We start from the raw sequence: 14,777 nt of genomic DNA on the forward strand, positions 1-14,777 counted from the left end.
GTTTCTGTGGAGATGTGCCCCACCCAACTGTGGGTGATGACTCTGATTGGATAATTTCCATGGAGGTGTTACCCCAGCCATTCAGGATGGGTCTAAATTAGATCACTGGAGCCATGTAAATGAGCTGACAAACAGAGGGAACTCAGTGCAGCTGAGAGTGACATTTTGAAGAGGAGCTACAGCCAAAAGGGACACTTTTGAAGAAAGCACTAGAACTGAGAGAGGAGCTTCAGCTTACAGAGACATTTTGGAGATGGCCTTTGAAAGCAGACTTTTGCTCTGGAGAAGCTAAGAGAGGACAAACACCCCAAGAGCAACTAAGAGTGACATTTTTGAGGAGCTGAAGCCTAGAGAGGAACATCCTGGGAGAAAGCCATTTTGAAACCAGAACTTGGAGCAGACGCTGGCCACGTGCCTTCCCAGCTAACAGAGGTTTTCTGGACACCATTGGCCATCCTCCAGTGAAGGTACCCGATTGCTGATGTGTTACCTTGAACACTTTATGGCCTTAAGACTGTAACTGTGTAACCAAATAAACCACCTTTTATAAAAGCCAATCCATTTCTGGTGTTTTGCATTCTGGCAGCATTAGCAAACTAGAACACCCTTCAATTGGATTCATCACATTCATAATATTGCAGTATCCCCACCACCTTCCATTGTTAAAACTTTCCCATCTCCCCAAACAGAAACTCTGCACATCTTATTAATTATGCATTAATTTCCCATTCCCCCTGCCCCTGCCCCTGGCAACCTGAACTCTAATTTCTCTTTGCGCATACATCTTCTCCAGTATTTTTTTTTTGGTAGTTAACACAGGGCTTAAGTTTAATATCCTAAATTTATAACAATCTCATTTGCTTTGATACCAATTTAACTTTAATACTATATGCAAACTATGCTCCTATACCCCCCCTGCCCCCCCACCTTTGGTCACAAATTACATGTTTATGCATTATGAGTCCAAACCCAGATTTAGCATAATGCAATTGCCTTTCAGATCCTGTAGGAAGTAAAAATTGGAGTTAAAAACCAAAAATACAATAGTATTGTCTACTCCAATCTATTTTAATTGCCAATTAAACTGACCTCTATCCTCTTTCAGTGGACATTTTTACATGGGTAGACATAAAAAAAAGGGGGCAGGTTGTCCATTCCCCAAACAGACCAGGGCTCTGTGATCAGCAGTCCTTAGGCTGACTGGCTGCTGCCTGTAGACAGAAATGATCTAGTGGAAACATCCAGCACCAAGAGGCCTGTGAAAACGTAGGGAATGTACAGCTTGAATGAGCCTAGTGGTAGGTTCCTGCAGTGCCTCCCTAATATGGGGGGAAGGTTTCATGAGGCTTCTTTAGCATCAGGTTCTTCCAGAGCTTCGAGGGACTGCTTGGGTTGCTGTGGTGCTCAAGGTTGGGTATCTGAGTGTTCATTCCACTCCCCCCACTTTATAAACATGGCCGGGGTCCCCATTTGTTTCCTCCATTAGACACAGAGGGTTGCAAGCTTCCCGTGTCAGGTTCTGAGTCCTGGAATCAGAGCTAAACTGTGAGAACTGTGCAGAATGTGTGACGAGGGAGAAATGCCTTGTTTTCTTTGTGCTCTCTACAGGAGGGATCAGCCAAAGGAAGGAGCTGTCTGCCTTGCCTGCAGTGCAAGACCACCCGCTAGCACAAAATAGGAAGCAGGGGAAAGTAAACAGACCAAATTCTGAAATGCGCTCATCAGTGCAATCTGTCCTCTGAACGTTTCTGCAGCAAGAGAGTTTTGGAACACAACTGAATGAAAGGAACTAATCAACTGGCCTCGGTGACAGCATTGAAGTGGGAACAAAAGGCAACCAGACGGCAGTGTCAGGCCCTCGTGGATGTGTCCAAGCAGGAAACTCTACTTCGGGTGCAGAAGGCTATCAACTTCAGATAGTCACATCACTTCCCTATCTGTGGATTTTTTCCATCAGCCACCACCCGCCTTCAGTTCCAGCTCTGTGACTGTTGTCTGCCCATTGCTGAAACCAGGGCAGGCAGAATAGGAACTATGATGGCGATGAGGGTGGTGGTGGAGGTGATGATGACGATAAGGAAGATTAAGGAAAGGAAGCTAGAGAACAACCTATTTATGGGTGAAAACATATCCCCAATTTTTCCAGTGCAGCCAAATAGTTATTGAGCACCCACTCTGTTGTAAACAGTACTTGGAATGATAAATTCTAAGATAGGAAGATTCAAAGAGCTCATGAAGAGAGGTGCACGCCCGTGGGAGCCATCAAGCCCTTTCTGAGTCTTGTTACCCTGGCCGTCAAGTCAGTGGGATTCTTTTGAAGACCTTTTGCCTATATCTCAGGAATGGGTGAGACTGGATATTCACAGCAAAATTTGGCAGAGTTAAGCTAGAGAAGAGTAAATGTTAATCCACACGGTCAATGAGGGAGCAGGCAGGAGGAGGCCGAGAGAGCTCCACTGCCTTGCATGGCTAATTGACCTTAGCCTAATGTTTATTGGCATCAGGGCCTAGATCCTACCTTGATAGGGCTGCCAGTATGGAGATTGCTGAAGGGGAGCGTCCCCACGTTCAGAGTTTCTGGTTTGCAGTAATAAGAATGCTAACAGAGGTAATAAGAGACCAGTTGATTATCAAGGATGAATTGAGGAGCATCCTGGGTTAGTTTACATCACAGCTCAAGGACCATGTGTCCTGGAGGCATGAGCCAAACTGCCAAATCACAAGCTTTTCTGGGTGGGCTGACAAGGCTCGAGGCCTCCAGACCAAGCCAGCATGTGAACACATCCACAGCAGTGGGCAGCGGAGGAGGCACCAGCAAATTCACTTGGAAGTGAAAGATCATCCAGTGGGAAAGCATGAGATAAATACTTTTGCTTTATGCTTGACTCTAAGTTCCCAGTTCTCAGCCTTGATTCTCTACGGATGCTTCATTCAACAAATATAAAGAGGAAGTAGTACCCTGGCCTTGGAGCTCATAATCTAATGAAGAAACAGTGGTTTATTTCCTTTCTACTTCCTCCCTTGCTTCCTCTCCTCCTCTCTCTTTGACACAGAAACAGGAAAGAGAAGGAACCTGAATATTTGAAAACTAAGACAGGAGGAGAAGAAGAGTGGAGTGGTCGTGACCCTGCCTCTGGGCTGTGGATGTACAGTAAAAGAACATGTGACTTCTGTCCTCAGGGAACTTACTGCCAAGGGTCAGGCTAAGAAGAGAACTGGATAAATCAAAGGACATCAGAGATGGGGGAATAGCAGGGACGACGCCAGGGGCATTTTCATAGGCTGGAGCTGAACCCAGCATTCCATGGTGTATGTAGAAATTAAGAACTCTCCAGGAAAAAGGCCCACCCTCCCCCCACCTATTTCCACCTTTCATCACCCAGTTCCTAGTCCATGCTGCCTCTGCCGCAGGCCCCGTGTGTCCTGTCACATGCCTTCCCTTCCCGCCCTGTCCAGGACTCTGCTTCCCTTTTGAACCACATTTTCACCCTGGCCCAGCAGATCCTGGAGAGTTCCCTGTGCTTTTACCTCCAGGCAGCTGTTATATGGAGGTGCCTGCTGATTTCCTGCCACCCCAGCTCTGGGCCAGCTGTCCAGGGAGAACCTGGCACTCACCAATCCTGGGGTCACCAGATGATATGGACACATGCCTCAAGGGACAGAGTCAGGGGGCAAAAGCTTCAACAAGGGTTGGCCCCACGTGGGCCCACAGAGCAGCTGCTAATCTCAGCTCATGGAAGATGCAGCCAAGCTTGTCTTCCCCAAGACCCTCATGGCCTCACCATAAGGTGGCCTATTGAGCTTATGTTGGTCACCCTGCCGTCATCTACCTGTTTGTCCCTCTGTCAGTATCTCAGGCACCCTGAACATTCACGGTGGCAGAGGTGACCTAGGTGGGGTCCTCCTGCCCTCCCAGAAGCTGCAGTTCAAAGCACCTTGCCTTCCCTGACAATTTAAAGAGCAGGGCAGTGACATAGCAGGCTCCTAGACTCCATGAGCACTGGCTGGTTAACTCTCTGGGGAGGTTTCTTCTTCAGAGAGCCACTTACTGGGGGGCTAAGTCTCGAGGTCTGAAAACAAGAAGCCACCATCTGGGGATGCTGCTGGGCCAGCTACAAAAAAGGGATGTTGGGGAAGCTGATGTCCCCCTTGGGCCTTCCTAGATGTCTGGGCTAGTGCAAAACCTGCCTTTCTTCCAGCATTTGCACCTCTAACAAATTACCACCCTTCTAAACACATGCGCCCCCAGTCTCCACTTCCCAGTGGGCACCATTATCCTCAGTCATGCTCCCCTACCTGAGACAGTTCACAGCAACACTATGACCAGTAAAAAACAAGGGAGTTACTTACTCTTAATTTCTCAGTGCATGACCATGTCTGTGTTACATTGAATATGTCTATTTGCTCTTCCCTTGCTTCCTCTCATCCTCACTCTTTGACACAGAAACATCAGTCTCATCAAGGTTGCTCCTAAAGGGCCCTGACAGTGTTGGGCATTGAGGAACTCGATGTATATTCAAAGTAACTTACAATTATTCCAGCAGAGCAAACGGGTGATCCAATTCTAAAAAGAACCTCCCAAAAATCACTGCTAATGGTATTTTAAAGATGGAATGGTATCTTGTTGTGGGTGTTTTAGTTAATATTAAAATGGGTTTCAGTTCTCTGAGCACAAAGTTGCTCATGGGCTGTGGTTTGGGGGAAGGTGCACATGTGCCCACGTGTGCTGGGAGGAGGGAAGGGAACCATCCGGGAACAGGGAGGAGCCAAGCGTGAACGATTTCCCAGTGGGTCATTAAGGATGGGTCATGTCTGCATTTTCCCAAAGGAGCCAGGACAGGGACCTGACCATAGAGAAGACGAAAGACACAGGCTCAACAGGAATTGAAAACACAGGGTTTTAGGCTGAAGGCATGTGAAGACATGCACACATGGAGGTGAGCAGAGTCTGGAACCACAGCAGGCAGATCCAAAGGGACTTCAGAGATGAGGTTCTTTAACCACTCTGTGTACAGATGAGGACAGCCAAGCCTAGAGAGGTAATGGGACTTGATGAAGGTTAAACAGTCAGCTGGTGCAAGGGCTGGGACTGAAACATGGGCCTCTGGACACCCCATTTTGTGTTCCTTCCACCATATGACACAGATGAGCCATAGTGCATGGTTCTGCTCCAACAAAACACCCATGGCTGAAGCCTCTCTGTAGGTGACAAGTGGAAAGGCAGGAAATAGTCATGGCTCCAACTCCAGGACAATAAATAGTCTTCTCTGTGTGTTCCCATCTGCCCACCCTCTGGGTTCCCAGAAACATCCATCTCCATGGCCAGCATGTGAAAATGTGACCCATACAATGTCCCTGACTACCTAGAATTAAAGTCATCCGTGCCTTTGCCTCATTCCCTCCCACACACCATCATTGCCACTGCCCAGTCCTCACCAGACTGAGAGAGCCTCGGGCAGGGACCACAGACAGCTCTCTGGGATAAACTCCAGGGCCTAACCGATGACTTCCACAAGCAGGTGCTTGATATATATATTGAATAAAACTGGATTGGATTAGCTGGTAACTAGTTGCTGGCTTTGTTGCCAGTTGGCAACAGGACCTGGAAGTGGAACGATAGCCCTTCTGCCAGGCTATGGGGACATAGAAAATAGATTTGAGGACTAACTCAATAGCAGGTGGTGGGGTGGGGGGTGGGGGTAGGCTGGGAGCAGTGGCCTCATTTGAGCGGAAGTGTCCACTCAAACAAAATAAAATTTTAGAATGTTAAAATATACCTATTTGCCCGTGTGTGCTTCAGAAGTTCTGCAGGTTGAGTTACAAAAACATGGCTGTAGACATGGAGAGTCAAGTGACATAAGTCAAATAAATGCAAGGGCTTTGATGCAGAGCTTGAGGAAGTTTGAAAATCAGGACATTTTAATTGGAAAAGCCCTCAGGAATCACCTACAGATGAGAAGTTTGTTTGCTGGAGAAGAGAATGTGAATAATGATCAGTCCAGAATATGGTTTCCCCACTTCTGTCTCAGTAGCTCCCCCACCCCTCCATTCTGCTTCATAAAGAAAACTCCTTGAGATCAGGTGTTCTAGTTTGCTAATGCTGCCAGAATGCAAAACATCAGAGATGGATTGACTTTTACCAAAGGGGGTTTATTTGGTTACACAGTTACAGTCTAAAGGCCATAAAGTGTCCAAGGTAACACATCAGCAATCAGGTACCTTCTCTGGAGGATGGTCAATGGTGTCCGGAAAACCTCTGTTAGCTGGGAAGGCACGTGGCTGGCATCTGCTCCAAAGTTCTGGTTTCAAAATGGCTTTCTCCCAGGACGTTCCTTTCTAGGCTGCAGTTCCTCAAAAATGTCACTCTCAGTTGCACTTGGGGTATTTGTCCTCTCTTAGCTTCACCGGAGCAAGAGTCGGCTTTCAACGGCTGTCTTCAAACTGTCTCTCATCTGCAGCTCCTGTGCTTTCTTCAAAGTGTCCCTCTTGGCTGTAGCTCCTCTTCAAAATGTCACTCTCAGCTGCACTGAGTTCCCTCTGTTTGTCAGCTCATTTATATGGCTCCAGTGATTTAATTTAGACCCACCCTGAATGGGTAGGGTAACACCTCCATGGAAATTATCCAGTCAGAGTCATCACCCACAGTTGGGTGGGGCGCATCTCCATGGAAACTCACAAAGAATTACAATCTAATTAACACTGATAGGTCTGCCCACACAAGATTACATCAAAGATAATGGCATTTGGGGGACATAATACATTCAAACTGGCACATCAGGCATAGCATGTGACTTAACTTTTCAAAGCCTGTAGGTTTAGGGATGGAGTCTGTGGAGGTTTACCTGTGTTAAAGCTCTGTGCTCGGAGGTGGGGCAAGATGGTGGATTGGTGAGGTGTATGTTTTAGTTACTTCTCCAGAGAAGTAGGTAGAAAGCCAGGAACTGCGTGGACTGGACACCGCAGAGCAATCTGAATTTGGGCATACTTCATACAACACTCATGAAAACGTAGAACTGCTGAGATCAGCAAAATCTGTAAGTTTTTGTGGCCAGGGGACCCATGCCCCTCCCTGCCAGGCTCAGTCCCGTGGGAGGAGGGGCTGTCAGCACCGGGAAGGAGAAGGGAGAACTGCAGTGGCAGCTCTTATCAGAAACTCATTCTACTGATCCAAACTCCAACCATAGATAGACTGAGACCAGACACCAGAGAATCTAAGAGCAGCCAGCCCAGCAGAGAGGAGATAGGCATAGCAAAAAAACAGCAAGACAAACTCAAAAATAAAAGCAGATGCTTTTTGGAGTTCTGGTGAACATAGAAAGGGGAAGGGCAGAGCTCAGGCCTGCAGGATCATTTGCAAAACCCAAAGAAAAACTGATCTCTCTGCCCCTGGATCTTTCCTTAATAGCCCTAAATGCTTTGTCTCTTAGAATTTCAATAACACATTAGATCTGCCAGGAGGGCCCTTTTTTTTCTTTTTTTTTTTTTTTTTTAATCTTTTTTTCATTTTCTAAAACAATTACTCCAAGAAGCCCAATACAGAAAGCCTCAAAGACTTGCAGTTTGGGCAGGTCAAAATAAGAGCAGAACTGACAGCTCTCAGACAAAAGGCAATAATCCAGTGGCTAAGAAAATTCACTAAACACCACAACTTCCCAAGAAAAGGGGGGCGTCCTCTCACAGCCATCATCCTGGTGGACAGGAAACACTCCTGCCCGTCACTGGCCCAATAGCCCAGAGCTGCCCCAGACAACCGAATGCGACGGAAGTGCTTACAATAACATACATACACCACAAAATTGGGCATGGACATTAGCCTTCCCTGCACCCTCAGCTGGTTGTCCCAGACTTGGGAAGATGGAGCAGTGGGAATTAACAAGCCCCATTCAGACATCATTTCAGCAGACTGGGAGCCTCCCTACACAGACCAGCAGCCCAGAACCACCCTGGGGAGACGGCACTCACCTGTGACATAGCACAGTCATCCCTCAACAGAGGATCAGGGGGTGCAAGGCCTGCAAGAGGGACCCACTCACAAGTCCCAGGAGCCACACGCCAATACCAAGGACTTGTGGGTCAGTGGCAGAGACAAACTGTGGCAGGACTGAACTGAAGGATTAGACTATTGCAGCAGCTTTAAAACTCCAGGATCACCAGGGAGATTTGATTGTTAGAGCCACACCCCCTCCCTGACAGCCCAGACACACGCCTCTTATACAGGGCGGGCAACACCAGCGACACACACAAGCTTGGTACACCAATTGGACCCCACAAGACTCACTCCCCCACTCACCACAGAGGCAAAGCGGGGGAGAACTGGCTTGAGGGGAGCAGGTGGCTCGCAGACACCACCTGATGGTTAGTCACAGAAAGTGTACTCCACAAAGCTGTAACCTGACAAATTAAAGATAAGGATTTCAATTGGTCTACAAATCCTAAAAGAACCCTACCAAGTTAAGCAAATGCCAAGAGGCCAAAAACAACAGAAAATTTTAAAGCACATGAAAAAACCAGACGATATGGATAACCCAAGCCCAAGCACCCAAATCAAAAGATCAGAAAAAATACAGTACTTAGAGCAACTAATTAAAGAACTAAAGATGAACGATGAGACCATGGCACGGAATATAAAGGACATCAAGAAGAGCATGGAACAGGATATAAAGGACATCAAGAAGACCCTAGAAGAGCATAAAGAAGACATTGCAAGACTAAATAAAAAAATAGATGATCTTATGGAAATTAAAGAAACTGTTGACCAAATTCAAAAGATTCTGGATATTCATAGTACAAGACTAGAGGAAGTTGAACAACGAATCAGTGACCTGGAAGATGACAGAATGGAAAATGAAAGCACAAAAGAAAGAATGGGGAAAAAATTGAAAAAATTGAAATGGACCTCAGGGATATAATAGATAATATAAAATGTCCAAATATAAGACTCATTGGTGTTCCAGAAGGAGAAGAAAAGGGTAGAGGTCTAGGAAGAGTATTCAAAGAAATTGTTGGGGAAAACTTCCCAAATCTTCTAAACACCATAAATACACAAATCATAAATGCTCAGCGAACTCCAAATAGAATAAATCCAAATAAACCCACTCTGAGACATATTCTGATCACACTGTCAAACACAGAAGAGAAGGAGCAAGTTCTGAAAGCAGCAAGAGAAAAGCAATTCACCACATACAAAGGAAACAGCATAAAACTAAGTAGTGACTACTCAGCAGCCACCATGGAGGCGAGAAGGCAGTGGCACGATATATTTAAAATTCTGAGTGAGAAAAATTTCCAACCAAGAATACTTTATCCAGCAAAGCTCTCCTTCAAATTTGAGGGAGAGCTTAAATTTTTCACAGACAAACAAATGCTGAGAGAATTTGCTAACAAGAGACCTGCCCTACTGGAGATACTAAAGGGAGCCCTACAGACAGAGAAACAAAGAAAGGACAGAGAGACTTGGAGGAAGGTTCAGTACTAAAGAGATTCGGTATGGGTACATTAAAGGATATTAATAGAGAGAGGGAAAAATACATGCGACAAACATAAACCAAAGGATAAGATGGCTGATTCAAGAAATGCCTTCACGGTTATAACGTTGAATGCAAATGGATTAAACTCTCCAATTAAAAGGTATAGATTTGCAGAATGGATCAGAAAAAATGAACCATCAATATGCTGCATACAAGAGACTCATCTTAGACACAGGTACACAAAGAAATTGAAAGTGAAAGGATGGAAAAAAATATTTCCATGCCAGCTACAGCCAAAAGAAAGCAAGTGTAGCAATATTAATCTCAGATATAATAGACTTCAAATGCAGGGATGTTTTGAGAGACAAAGAAGGCCACTACATACTAATAAAAGGGGCAATTCAACAAGAAGAAATAACAATCTTAAATGTTTATGCACCCAATCAAGGTGCCACAAAATACATGAGAGAAACACTGGCAAAACTAAAGGAAGCAATTGATGATTCCACAATAATTTTGGGAGACTTCAACACATCACTCACTCCTATAGATAGATCAACCAGACAGAAGACCAATAAGGAAATTGAAAACCTAAACAATCTGATAAATGAATTGGATTTAACAGACATATATAGAACATTACATCCCAAATCACCAGGATACACATACTTCTCTAGTGCTCATGGGACTTTCTCCAGAATAGATCATATGCTGGGACATAAAACAAGGCTCAATAAATTTAAAAAGATTGAAATTACTCAAAGCACATTCTCTGACCACAATGGAATACAATTAGAAGTCAATAACCATCAGAGACTTAGAAAATTCACAAATACCTGGAGGTTCAACAACACACTCCTAAACAATCAGTGGGTTAAAGAAGAAATAGCAAGAGAAATTGCTAAATATATACAGACGAATGAAAATGAGAACACAACATACCAAAACCTATGGGATGCAGCAAAAGCGGTACTGAGGGGGAAATTTATAGTACTAAACGCATATATTAAAAAGGAAGAAAGAGCCAAAATCAAAGAACTAATGGATCAACTGAAAAAGCTAGAAAATGAACAGCAAACCAATCCTAAACCAAGTAGAAGAAAAGAAATAAGAAGGATTAAAGCCAAGATAAATGACATAGAGAACAAAAAAACAATAGAGAGGATAAATAACACCAAAAGTTGGTTCTTTGAGAAGATCAACAAGATTGACAAGCCCCTAGCTAGACTGACAAAATCCAAAAGAGAGAAGGCCCATAAAAACAAAATAATGAATGAGAAAGGTGACGTTACTGTAGATCCCGAGGAAATTAAAAAAATTATAAGAGGGTACTATGAACAACTGTATGGCAACAAACTGGATAATGTAGAGGAAATGTACAATTTCCTGGAAACATATGAACAACCTAGACTAACCAGAGAAGGAACAGAAGACCTCAACCAACCAATCACAATCAAAGAGATTCAATCAGTCATCAAAAAGCTTCCCACAAATAAATGCCCAGGGCCAGATGGCTTCACAGGAGAATTCTACCAAACTTTCCAAAAAGAATTGACACCAATCTTACTTAAACTCTTTCAAAACATTGAAGAAAATGGAACACTACCTAATTCATTTTATGAAGCTAACATCAATCTAATACCAAAACCAGGCAAAGATGCTACAAAAAAGGAAAACTACCGGCCAATCTCCCTAATGAATATAGATGCAAAAATCCTCAACAAAATACTTGCAAATCGAATCCAAAGACACGTTAAAAAAATCATACACCATGACCAAGTGGGGTTCATTCCAGGCATATAAGGATGGTTCAACATAAGAAAATCAATTGATGTATTACAACACATTAACAAATCAAAAGGGAAAAATCAAATGTTCATCTCAATAGATGCTGAAAAAGCATTCGACAAAATCCAACATCCGTTTTTGATAAAAACACTTCAAAAGGTAGGAATTGAAGGAAACTTCCTCAATATGATAAAGAGCATATATGAAAAACCCACAGCCAGCATAGTACTCAATGGTGAGAGACTGAAAGCCTTCCCCCTAAGATCAGGAACAAGACAAGGATGCCCACTATCACCACTGTTATTCAACATTGTGCTAGAAGTGCTCGCCAGGGCCATCCGGCAAGACAGAGAAATAAAAGGCATCCAGATTGGAAAGGAAGAAGTAAAACTGTCACTGTTTGCAGATGATATGATCTTATATCTGGAAAACCCCGAGAAATCAACGATACAGCTACTAGAGCTAATAAACAAATTTAGCAAAGTAGCGGGATACAAGATTAATGCACATAAGTCAGTAATGTTTCTATACGCTAGAAATGAACAAACTGAAGAGACACTCAAGAAAAAGATACCATTTTCAATAGCAACTAAAAAAATCAAGTACCTAGGTATAAACTTAACAAAAGATGTAAAAGACCTATACAAAGAAAACTACATAACTCTACTAAAAGATTTAGAAGAGGACCTTAAAAGATGGAAAAATATTCCATGTTCATGGATAGGAAGGCTAAATGTCATTAAGATGTCAATTCTACCCAAACTCATCTACAGATTCAATGCAATCCCAATCAAAATTCCATCAACCTACTTTGCAGACTTGGAAAAGCTAGTTATCAAATTTATTTGGAAAGGGAAGATGCCTCGAATTGCTAAAGACACTCTAAAAAAGAAAAACGAAGTGGGAGGACTTACACTCCCTGACTTTGAAGCTTATTATAAAGCCACAGTTGTCAAAACAGCATGGTACTGGCACAAAGATAGACATATAGATCAATGGAATCAAATTGAGAATTCGGAGATAGACCCCCAGATCTATGGCCGAATGATCTTTGATAAGGCCCCCAAAGTCACTGTACTGGGTCATAAAGCTCTTTTCAACAAATGGGGCTGGGAGAGTTGGATATCCATATCCAAAAGAATGAAAGAGGATCCCTACCTCACACCCTACACAAAAAATTAACTCAAAATGGACCAAAGATCTCAATATAAAAGAAAGTACCATAAAACTCCTAGAAGATAATGTAGGAAAACATCTTCAAGACCTTGTATTAGGTGGCCACTTCCTAGACTTTACACCCAAAGCACAAGCAACAAAAGAAAAAATAGATAAATGGGAACTCCTCAAGCTTAGAAGTTTCTGTACTTCAAAGGAATTTCTCAAAAATGTAAAGAGGCAGCCAACTCAATGGGAAAAAATTTTGGAAGCCATGTATCTGACAAAAGACTGATATCTTGCATATATAAAGAAATCCTACAACTCAATGACGATAGTACAGACAGGCCAATTATAAAATGGGGAAGAGATATGAAAAGACAGTTCTCTGAAGAGGAAATACAAATGGCCAAGAAACACATGAAAAAATGTTCAGCTTCACTAGCTATTAGAGAGATGCAAATTAAGACCACAATGAGATACCATCTCACACCAATTAGAATGGCTGCCATAAAAGAAACAGGAAACTACAAATGCTGGAGAGGATGTGGAGAAATTGGAACTCTTATTCATTGTTGGTGGGACTGTATAATGGTTCAGCCACTCTGGAAGTCAGTCTGGCAGTTCCTTAGAAAACTAGATACAGAGATACCCTTTGATCCAGCAATTGCACTTCTCGGTATATACCCAGAAGATCGGAGAGCAGTGACATGAACAGATATCTGCACGCCAATGTTCACAGCAGTGTTATTCACAATTGCCAAGAGATGGAAACAACCCAAATGTCCTTCAACAGATGAGTGGATAAATAAAATGTGGTATATACACACGATGGAATACTACGCGGCAGTAAGAAGGAACGATCTCGTGAAACATATGACAACATGGATGAACCTTGAAGACATAATGCTGAGCAAAATAAGCCAGGCACAAAAAGAGAAATATTATATGCTACCACTAATGTGAACTTTGAAAAATGTAAAACAAATAGTTTATAATGTTGAATGTAGGGGAACTAGCAATAGAGAGCAATTAAGGAAGGGGGAACAATAATCCAAGAAGAACAGATAAGCTATCATGGGTAAATTTAATGTTCTGGGAATGCCCAGGAATGACTATGGTCTGTTAATTTCTGATGGGTATAGTAGGACCAAGTTCACAGAAATGTTGCTATATTACGTTACTTTCTTGGGGTAGAGTAAAAACACGTTGGAAGTAAAGTAGTTATCTTAGGTTAGTTGTCTTTTTCTTACTCCCTTGTTATGGTCTCTTTGAAATTCTTTTATTGTATGTTTTTTTTTAATTCTTTTTTAATTTTTTTTATTTTTCATACAGTTGATTTAGAAAAGAAAAAAAAGTTTAAAAAAAAAAAAGCAAGGAAAAAAATATGCACAGCCCTTTTGAGGAGCTGGTGAAGAATGCAGGGGTATTGGCCTGCCCTACCTCGATGGTTGCTAACATGTCCACAGACATAGGGGACTGGTGGTTTAATGGGTTGAGCCCTCTACCACGGAATTTGCCCTTGGGAAGACGGTTGCTGCAAAGGAGAGGCTAGACCTCCCTATAATTGTGCCTAAGAGCCTCCTCCCGAATGCCTCTTTGTTGCTCAGATGTGGCCCTCTCTCTCTACCTAAGCCAACTTGAAAGGTGAAATCACTGCCCTCCCCCCTACGTGGGATCAGATACCCAGGGGAGTGAATCTCCCTGGCAATGTGGAATATGACTCCCAGGGAGGAATGTAGACCTGGCATCGTGGGACAGAGAACATCTTCTTGACCAAAAGGGGGATGTGAAAGGAAATGAAATAAGCTTCAGTGGCAGAGAGATTCCAAAAGGAGCCGAGAGGTCACTCTGGTGGGCACTCTTACGCACAATATAGACAACCCTTTTTAGGTTCTAATGAATTGGGGTACCTGGTGGTAGATACCTGAAACTATCAAACTACAACCCAGAACCCATGAATCTTGAAGACAATTGTATAAAAATGTGGCTTATGAGAGGGGACAGTGGGATTGAGGCGGCCATAGGGATCATACTCCCATTTGTCTAGTTTGTGGATGGATGAGTGGAAAGGTGGGGGAAGGAAACAAACAAACAGACAAGGGCACCCAGTGTTCTTTTTTACTTTAGTTGCTCTTTTTCACTTTAATTATTATTCTGGTTATTTTTGTGTGTGTGGTAATGAGGGTGTCGAGGATTGATTTTGGTAATGAATGTACAACTATGTAATGGTACTGTGAACAATCAAATGTACAATTTGTTTTGTATGACTGCATGGTATGTGAATATATCCCAATAAAATGAATTTAAAAAAAAAAAAAAAAAAAAAAAGCTCTGTGCTCTCTGTGTTATTACCAGCCTTGCTAA

Source organism: Choloepus didactylus, chromosome 5, assembly GCF_015220235.1.
Source record: "Choloepus didactylus isolate mChoDid1 chromosome 5, mChoDid1.pri, whole genome shotgun sequence".
Classification (NCBI taxonomy): domain Eukaryota; kingdom Metazoa; phylum Chordata; class Mammalia; order Pilosa; family Megalonychidae; genus Choloepus; species Choloepus didactylus.